The 8,949-nt window shown below is 52.1% G+C and overlaps 1 long non-coding RNA gene across 1 annotated transcript; it reads right to left on the reverse strand.

The window, feature by feature from the left end:
- Positions 1-5,669: 5,669 nt before the first annotated feature.
- Positions 5,670-7,666, reverse strand: LOC142031687 (uncharacterized). The gene is made up of 3 exons (XR_012650593.1): positions 7,251-7,666; positions 6,424-6,617; positions 5,670-6,309 (listed from the first exon to the last, which is right to left on the reverse strand). It is a non-coding gene; the product is annotated as an uncharacterized LOC142031687 (long non-coding RNA).
- Between the last annotated feature and the right edge of the window lie 1,283 nt (positions 7,667-8,949).

Below are 8,949 nucleotides of genomic sequence, written 5' to 3' on the forward strand. Positions count from 1 at the left end.
AGGGCATCCCTGCCGTCGCACGGCCGCGACAGCCCTTCCAGAGGGGCCTGCCCCACACCAGCTCAGTTGTGCTGGGACTGACCGCGAGATTCTCCAGCGGTGTATTTGCTGGAAGGAGGAGGAAAATGGAGACGAGGAGTGGGCTGCCCTCCCTGCATTGCACTGGGATGTGCCTGCGCACATAAGCAACCTGCCAGTTCAATTGCAGTGTGTTAGTAGCATCGGCCCCACAATACTGTCATCAAAATGCATTGATTTGCGTTATTTGGTACCAAAAAAAAAGTTACCTTTTTTGCAAAGCAATCTGAATTTTGAGGTTCAGAACTAATAGTGACTGAAAAATTTCAGGGTTTAAGTGTGAAATGATACAGGATTGGCAGGGGGTGGTTTCTGCTGCTCTCCCACAGGTCTCCAGAGGACAAAGGAAAGTGCTCTGTGGTCTGGGATGGGCATGGATATTTGGGATGGGAACCCTACAGCAGGGTTTGGTTCCAGGTGGGTTTGTGGGGCACCTTGTAACAGAGTCCTCCAAGTCCTAAGGGTGGCCTGAGCTTCTACAAACAAAATTAAAAGGAAAACAAAACTCAAAGAATAAAGTGGCACAAAGTCCCCTAGGTGTGAGACCTGCCTTTGCCCTCTGGGCTGCACTGGATGGAGGAAGGCTCCCCCAGCGATGGTGACCGCGGTTACATGAGGCCTCTGAGCCCCGACCTGCCTCCGGGCTTGCAGTGTCACCGCAGTGACACGAGCTGCAGCAGGTCTCAGCCTGCCTTGGTTCCCACCCTCCCAGCAGGATGGCAATTGGCTGTGTTCTTAATTACCAAAGCTAAGGTGGCATCAACTAGTAGAACTGAATCAAATCAAATCGAATAAGGATAAAGATAAGGATAAGGATAAGAACAGAACAGAACAGAATAGAATAGAAACTAAGAAACAGAATAGAACTAGGGACTCTTAGTCCTGAACTTAGACTTAAAAACAACAAGTTAACTTTTAATATGCCTCTTTTTTCTTCCAGTTTGTCCATCTAGATAAAAATCAACAGATTTAATTATGCTCCAGTGCCTCTTCTCCCATGACCCCTTTGGCTCTTTAACAAATTGCATCAAAACCTGGATGTTCTTCCCCAAAACATCCCTTTCCTCCTTTACTTGCATTTTTTTGGCCATGTGCCTATTCCTTTTTCCATCTGAGTGATAAATTCTCCTACTCTAAAGAACCAGACAGAAAAAGAAATCCACTTTACACAGGGGTTTCTGGAAGGGCCACGCAGCTTCAGCAGCCGCAGATGCTTCTGCATCCTCCTGCCCGCGCTCGGCCCCAGCCGGCCGGGGGGGCGAAGGGCTGGCGGCACTGCTGGCACCGGCAGGCTGACGGCAAAGGGCTCACGGGGCCCTTCAGGCCCTGAAATTTTAGCAACCTGGCGGTCTTATCTGGCAGAGGAAATAAGTTTGAACTTTTTTTTTTAATTCTGAGCATGGAGAAATATGGAGTGCACCGTGAACTCCCATAACGCTGCCAGTTTTATCCTCCGGAGCATATACCGAGCACTAACGGCGTGAGACACGCCAGCTCTCCACGTGCTCCTGCCTGCCCTTCCTCTGACACCTTGGACTCGGCAAAAGCCTCAGAGCATTGAAAAACAAAACTCACCCAAAAGAGATGTGGTTTTATTAGGTTCCCAGCATCTCCTAGTTCAATAAGTTGTAATTATACAAACTGATTTTTCTCTTTAATCATGGGGTGAGCTTTTAAAAGGAAAACAGCCAAGTCAGTCAGGTTCTATATATGATATTTGCTGGTAGATAATTCAATTATTGTAGAAAATTATTTTAAACATTAAGATGCACAAAGTTCAGTTTTTCCCCATTTCTGCTACTATCACACAAGCTATTGATAAGATGTCTAAATTTATTGCAGAATAATTCTGCAGGAAAAGAGATAAAAGGTTCCTGAATAAAATATGAGGCGAGAGCTGTAAATTGTAGCAATGCATATCATTTCATTCAAATGTAGGAAGCAATTACCATCTGCTATACTCATCAGTTCCCTCCTTTATGACTTAATTATATGTTTAATGCTATCAGATCAAGGAAAGGGCACAATAGATGAATGAGTGAAAGAAATAGAAAAGATTCAGCAACAAGACAAAAGGCAGATGAAAAGTAACCCAAGAACAGAATTGATTTCATTTGTTGGGAGAGAAGTTAATTTAAATAGTATATTCTATCATCTCCTGTGCTGTGCTGAGATAATATAAATCATGTGTTTGTGAATTTGCTTCATACAATTTTAACAAAAGCATTCAAGTTTCTGAAAACCTAGGGTCTGCAGGTTTTGATTTATTTATGAAATGAGTAACATTTACAAAGAAAGAGCAGTGACTGACAACCAAAGCATTTAAATTATTATTAACAGTACTTTGCTGTACAAGTATGAGATGACAGAAGGAAAGCTGACGAGCTCTTCTCGTTCCCCTCCTACCTGGGTTTCAATATCTGCCGACATCACCTCCCGGCAGCCGCGGCATCGCCGGGGCCAAAAGCGCGGGGCAGTGAAGGGACCCGGCCACTGCCACCACCTCCATCCACCGTGCCCACCCGTCACCGGCTGGACCGGGAGGACGCGCTGGGCTGGCAGCCCCATACCCTGCACCCTATAGCCTGTACCCTGCACCCTGCACCCTGCATCCCTGCACCCCTGCATCCTTGCATCCTGCATCCTGCCTCCAACACCTTGCACCCTGCCTGCTGTACCCCGCAGCCCCAGCCCCAGAGCTGGCTGTGCCCGCTTCCCTCCGAAGGACGGGAAGTTGGGAAGGCTGCCTGTCTGATACCGTGGCTTGTGTCCTGCTTGTTCTTCCCTTCCAGCAGCTCCCCCGCGCCCTCGTGCTGTGTCGCAGTCCTGCTTTCCTCCGTCCGAGACAGATCACATCTCTTACCATTAGCAGCGAAATAACAATTCACGTGTTGCTGAAACCCCGAGCGCCAAATATTTTCCTACATTTGAAGGTCCTGCTGTTTAAAAATATTTATCAGTTGAGCTTGACAACACACCTGCCTGCTAAATATTGGGTTTATATTGAGGGGACTGCATGCTCCCCTGCAGCCCGGCTCCAAACAGAGGGGTCCCTCTTCGGCCTCGGGGGTGCTGGCGGGAGCAGTAAGGCAACCAGAGGTGAGCGGGGACCCCACCGACACAGCCCAGGCCTCTCGGTGCCTCAGAAAGCCGAAACTGCCTTTTCTTGACATTTAGAAAGGATAAGTGCTCGATTTAAACTAATCCACTTTAGCTAGCCCCGGTTTGTCGGGGATTGTTTTGACAAAACAGTGCGACACCCACCAAAACTCTGGGAAAACTGGTGGAAGAGACAGTGCCTGGCTGTGAGCCCAAACCTCTGCCTTCGCCGGAGCATCCTGGCTCCTGCCCCCCCAGAACAAGAGCCTCAGGTGGGACCTTAAAGAGCAGGTTAAAAGCCCATCTGCTGAGGAGATGGGGCCACCCAGGGAGCAGGTGGCCTCTGGGGGTCCCTCCAAGCCTGTCCTTCAGGGCTGTGTGGTGTCTGGGTCCCCCCCAGGTCAGGTGCTGCCAGTCCTCCACCAGAGCAGGGTTGTAACCTGAAGACTGGACTCAGCAAATAGTCACAAAGTCCTGCTTTCCTTCCTAGTGTCCAGAAAACTGGCCTTTGTTTTCAGACACCCGGTTGCCCGAGGCTTCCCACAGCTGACAGAGAATGGCCACAAAGACAAAGGCATCGCTTGCCGTGGATAACCAACTAGGAAATAAGAAACCCTGGAATAATCTTGGCAGCAAACATCCATAGTTCATCCAAAGGCTCAGACTTTCTTAACTTGCTTAGCGATTTATTTTTACCTTCCCCTTCTCTTGCCCCCCGTCCCCCGGGGTTCCCGGCGCAGTCAGTCGCGGGAGGGAGCTCGGGATGTCCCGAGGACATCCCGGGACCGTGCCGCCGAACTGCGGACACTGGAGCTGGGGACCCCGGGCTGGAGCAGAGCCAAGTGCGAGTCGCTGTGAAGAGATTCCATGTGATGTTTGAGATGCTCATGAACCCAACCTGCGGGGCCGGGGGCTGAGCAGGGGCTGCAGTGCCCGGAGGGGCGGTCGGGGGGGTCCTGCGGCTGCGCTGGCTGGTGTCATGGGGGTGCTTTGTGCTTTCGGGGCCGTGAAGACGATCCCCAGCTGCCTCTTCCTGAGCTAGCTGGGTTGCAAAGGGAAGAGGGGAATGCTGCGGCCGAAACCACTCCCTGTACCCCCTCGCCACCGCCCCTGCCCTCGCACAGCACGCCGGCCAGGCGCGGGGGTGTCCCGGACGAGCTGCGGTGGGTCGAGCACTTGCCACCCACGCGTGTCCCCATCGCCCGGGGGGGCCACCACATCCAGAACAGGGCACCGGCACAAAAGGAGCTCCGCACGTGCTGTGCAGCCTGGCGCGTTAACACCAGCAGAAGCTGATTTCTTCTCAAATCAGACCTGTTGCCTGGCCCCAGCGTGAAGGCAGAGCCAGGGACTGCTTGAGAAACTGGGAGAGGGGTGGGAATGCGGGAAACTCACAGGAAACCAAAGCCATCCCTGCTGTCCAGGTGAAGGCTGCAGCGTGGATCCTGCCGGGGAACCCACCTGCAGACGCCGGAGATCAGCACACAGGTCTGATGTTCTCCCTGCACGGCGCTGCTCCTAATAGAAAAGCAGCTGCTCCCTGCATCAGCTTCATTTCCCGAATGGTTTTAAGGTATAGCCCCATGTTGAGTCTATTGCATTAACCTGTCCTTAATGGCATTGCATAGGCAGACATTTCATTAAGTGCCTTACCTTTATCTACGTGCTCTCACCGATGTTGATGGCTCTGAGAAACTTGCCATTGATTTCAGTGGGACCTGTCTGGTCCTCTCCGTGGGAAATGCCGTCTATTTTCCAGCAGCTATTGGAAGTGAAAATTGATGCACAGGCTCGCTCTTTCCACATTTCTCAGCGTTTCCAGAGCTGGGCTGGGCTGGGTTCAGCAGCGAGCTCGGCACCGGCGGGGACGTGAGGGCACGGGGAGATTTTCAAGGGGGCAGAGGGGACGAGCAGAGGACGGTGCAGGCTTAAGGGCCGTGGGGTGGCCTGGGCTGTTGTGGGGGGACAGGGAAGCCACGTGCTGCTCAGCTGCAGCCTCTGCCTGCCCATCCTCTCCCCTGGGTTTGCTCTGCAGCCGCAGCCGCAGCCGCAGCTCTCCATTGTGTCTGTCCCCACGGCTGGGACCCCCGGGGCTCCCGCAGCCAAGGTCAGCGCTGGAGCAAGCGATAGGCTCGAGCAGCACGGCAACCTTCCTGACCACATGTGTCCGTGGAGGAAAATAATAACGGAGTAATGCAATTTGCTTAAATATCACATGGTGGGGTTAGAACACAAAAAAGTATGTCGTCTTTTAACATACCTTCTGATGCTTTTAATTTCCCCTACTGGTTTCAGTAATGTGCACAAGGCAATTATATTGCCGTCAGAAATGATGGGGTTGTAGGAAATAAAGCAGTATGCCTTTTCAGAAGACCCAAGCAAAACTGGAGTTAGAGACTAGCTAGGCAGTCACAGATGCAGTAACATCCCCACAGGCGGTACCTAGAAGTGCTCGTCCCAAAAGTTAAACATGATGGGCAGCGAGTGTTCCTCTAAAAGAGTAAAACAAATAAAGTTTTAATACGTCTTACTTGAAGTCTGAATCCAGGTTACATTCAGATCACAGCATCACACTCTTTCTTGCAAGCTCAAACAGTATAGCTTGTTTGCCTACAAATGATTTTCTCGCTTGCGTGCATGAAGCACAACTCCTTCTAGTGGCTGATGGCACCAAGAAGGCTTCAGGCAGCCACTGGACCCCTTCCTAAATTAAAATAACTATCCGGTTTGAGTCCCCAGGCAGCACTGAATGTACTAAGGAGCAATCGCGGCAGTTCAGCCAAGTGTGCCGGAGCTGGCGCTGCCGAGTCCCACTGCAGAGTGCCAGGGGAAATGCCCAGTCCTGCTCTGATGTGGAGCGCTCAGGGTGCAAGCAGTCAGTAGGGCCCAGGGCACACAGAGCAGGCAGAGAGGAGAAAGCAAATGGAGTCGCGACCTGAGGCTGCCCGTGCGGTGGAGCAGGCGGGATCCTGGCAGCACAGCAGACTTCACGCGGCGTGCCAGCCTGGTACAAGGGGTCAAAATGAAACCTGGGCAGCCAGCCGCCGCTCCGGCCCCCCCGGGGTCTCTGAGCACCTGATGGGCCTGCAAAATTCCAGCGGGGATGCTTTGGCTCCAGAGCCGGGTCAGAACCTGCGGAGCCGGAGGGAGGAGGTGGGATGTAGTGACGGGGTCTCGGTTTTGGACGATGCCCCTGCGATGGCTGCTTCACACTGCTGCATTCCCACAGCACAGCAGGGTACTTACCGACGGGTTTGGCCCCCGCTAAGGATGTGCCCAGGTACGGAGAAGAGACGAGGGGGCATTGTCCTGCGCCGCACTTTCAGCGGTGGAGCTGCCCCAGAGCTGTATCTTCATTCCTTTGTGGACGCACGGACACCGTTGCCTTTACGCAGGCTACCTTACCAAATGTACGTGTGTGCAGATATGCGCTGGGAAGTCTACGAAGAAAGAACACAGTTTTATACTAATTCCCTTAATTTATTCACATCAAATGTCAGTGCAGTGTCATATAAAAATCTTTAATGATTTTAAAACAAATGGTCCCTGAGGCAGGAAAATAGTTATAGTGCCATTTCTAAAATTAATTTAATTCCTGTGGAACAGAAATAAAAAAAAGCGCCTGCTCAGTTGCATATGCATTACAAATAGCATTAGAAAATATCTGAAGAGTCTTTTCAGCTGAAATCACACAGGGTTTCCCAGTCTTTCTGCCAACTCTCTCGACACACCAGTGCTGGGAGCTCCTCGCTTTGCTCCCTTGTGCCTCGGCAGCGCACTGAGGGCAGTCCTCTGCCTGCCACAGCCCTCCTCACCGCTCCCCTGTGCCATAGAGAGCATCCAGATTAATTAGTACCTGTTATTTTCTTTACACAGTAGCAGAACCTATTTTTATTACATTTCTCAATGAGTCATAATAGTACATCGTCTCTGCCATATGTGCGCAAGCTCAGGACAGCATTGCACTGATATTCTGGGCCTGGAATCCTTCCTCTCGCAAGCTCATGGGATGATCATATATGGTCCCGCTTCGCTGCCCACCACCCCGCTCAGATGCTGTCATACCTACTCACCATATGGTACGTTGGTTTCACACTGGGACGCTGCTGGCAGCAGCTCCGATGGGCAGCCAGCACCGTCTCCGCGCCACCGGTTCCCCCCGTCCTTCTGGCAGGCTCTGCCCGGCGAGCCCGGCTGTCTCCCGACGGAGGAGGCGCGGAGCTGGCGGAGGGCAGCCGAAAAGCCGCTCGGCTCCCAGGGCTCTGGGCGCGACGTGCCAAACCCAGGGAGACGGAGAAGCGGTGTGAGCATCGCTGTGCTTGGTGCTGGGCTGCTCCCGGCTCTGCCTGCACGTCCTCCAGACCGGGGAGCTGGGGGCCAGCAGTGATCCCAGCCGGCGGAGGGGTGCACCGAAGGTCTCAGCCCATTCCGGTCAGGGACCCTGTGCTTTCCAGAAGAAACCAGGTCAATGGAGCAAAGACGAGCTTAAGCAAATGTTGTTAAAACTAAGCTCAGCCCAAGAAATCGGTAGCAAAAGCCAGTCCCTCAGCTAGAGCTGCCACAGAACTGAGGTTTGGCTGGTTTTTGCATGACAACTCCACCTGACCAGCTGGGACCTCTGGGGACACAAGCAATATATTCAGTGTAAGCACCAAACGTTCAGGTCAGTCGCTGCCCCCAACCCATGAATTTATCTCAGAAATTAAGCACTTTTATTTTAAAGATGATACTATGATGTTGAATTTGCACCTGCATTTTTAGATCATTTGTGTACCCCACCAAGTCTGAATTTGTCACCAGACCTCCTAAGTGCCCTGAATGAGATGAATTTGGAGCTAATAATCCTCCATGCTGCCTGTTTGTAGAAGTTTCCTAGACTTCCCCCAGACTTCCAGATCCTAATGGTTTTCCCCTTCCCCCAGCCCTGAAATGAGTTACATATGCCTTGGCAATCCCCCACCAAGAGGCAAAGTAACTCTGATATTTCTGAAGTTTAAAGTGTTTGACTTTGCAACCTAAAAGAACTACTATTCCGGCTTTTTTAATGATGCTTTTTTAACAAAAGCATCATTCATCCTCTGCAGCTCAGCCCCTCTAAAGTCAGAAGTCACTCTGCCTTGCCCCTGTGGAAGCTGCTGGTTCCCTTCTCGGCTCCCGCTGGTTCTCTCCCCTCAGCAAAAGGGTTAACAGGAAAGCTAAGCGAAGGGAAAGCACATCTTGCCAGATTTCTCCATAGAAGCCGAGAAGGGACAGCATCAGATGGCGCTGCAGAAATTGGCAGCCCCTTCCCCGCCAGCGTGGCAGGGCAGCTCCGTGTGCGGGGCAGGGATTGCCCCCCCCCCCTCCCAGGGGAGACGGGTCCCTGCCGGAGTGGCACGGGTCGTCCTGCAGCAGTTACGGCACCGGTCTGCACCTTCAGTGTTGAAATTGAAAAGGGATTTCCAGAACGTACAGACTGAGTTTTGGCTCATGAACCAGCGAGAATGTACGGAAAAGCATCATCCAGCAAGGAGCCCCGCAATGAGAGGGGCTGTCGGAGGCTGCTGGTGCACCCACCTCTCACTTCCCTGACGGATGAGTCAGTCGGGATATCGGGACTTGGATCTCAGCCTGACACCCCGTCCTCGCACGACTAAGGAGAGGCTGGCGCGCTAGGGAAAGCAACAGGAAGAGCTGGCCGTAATAATTTTCAGCACCTTGAATGAAGAAAGTGTTTGCCATTTGTAAAGCACTTTCGCTGAAAGGGTCTCTCAGTAATTCTGTGGTACCTGT

The sequence above is a fragment of the Buteo buteo genome, chromosome 5 (assembly GCF_964188355.1).
Source record: "Buteo buteo chromosome 5, bButBut1.hap1.1, whole genome shotgun sequence".
NCBI lineage: Eukaryota > Metazoa > Chordata > Aves > Accipitriformes > Accipitridae > Buteo > Buteo buteo.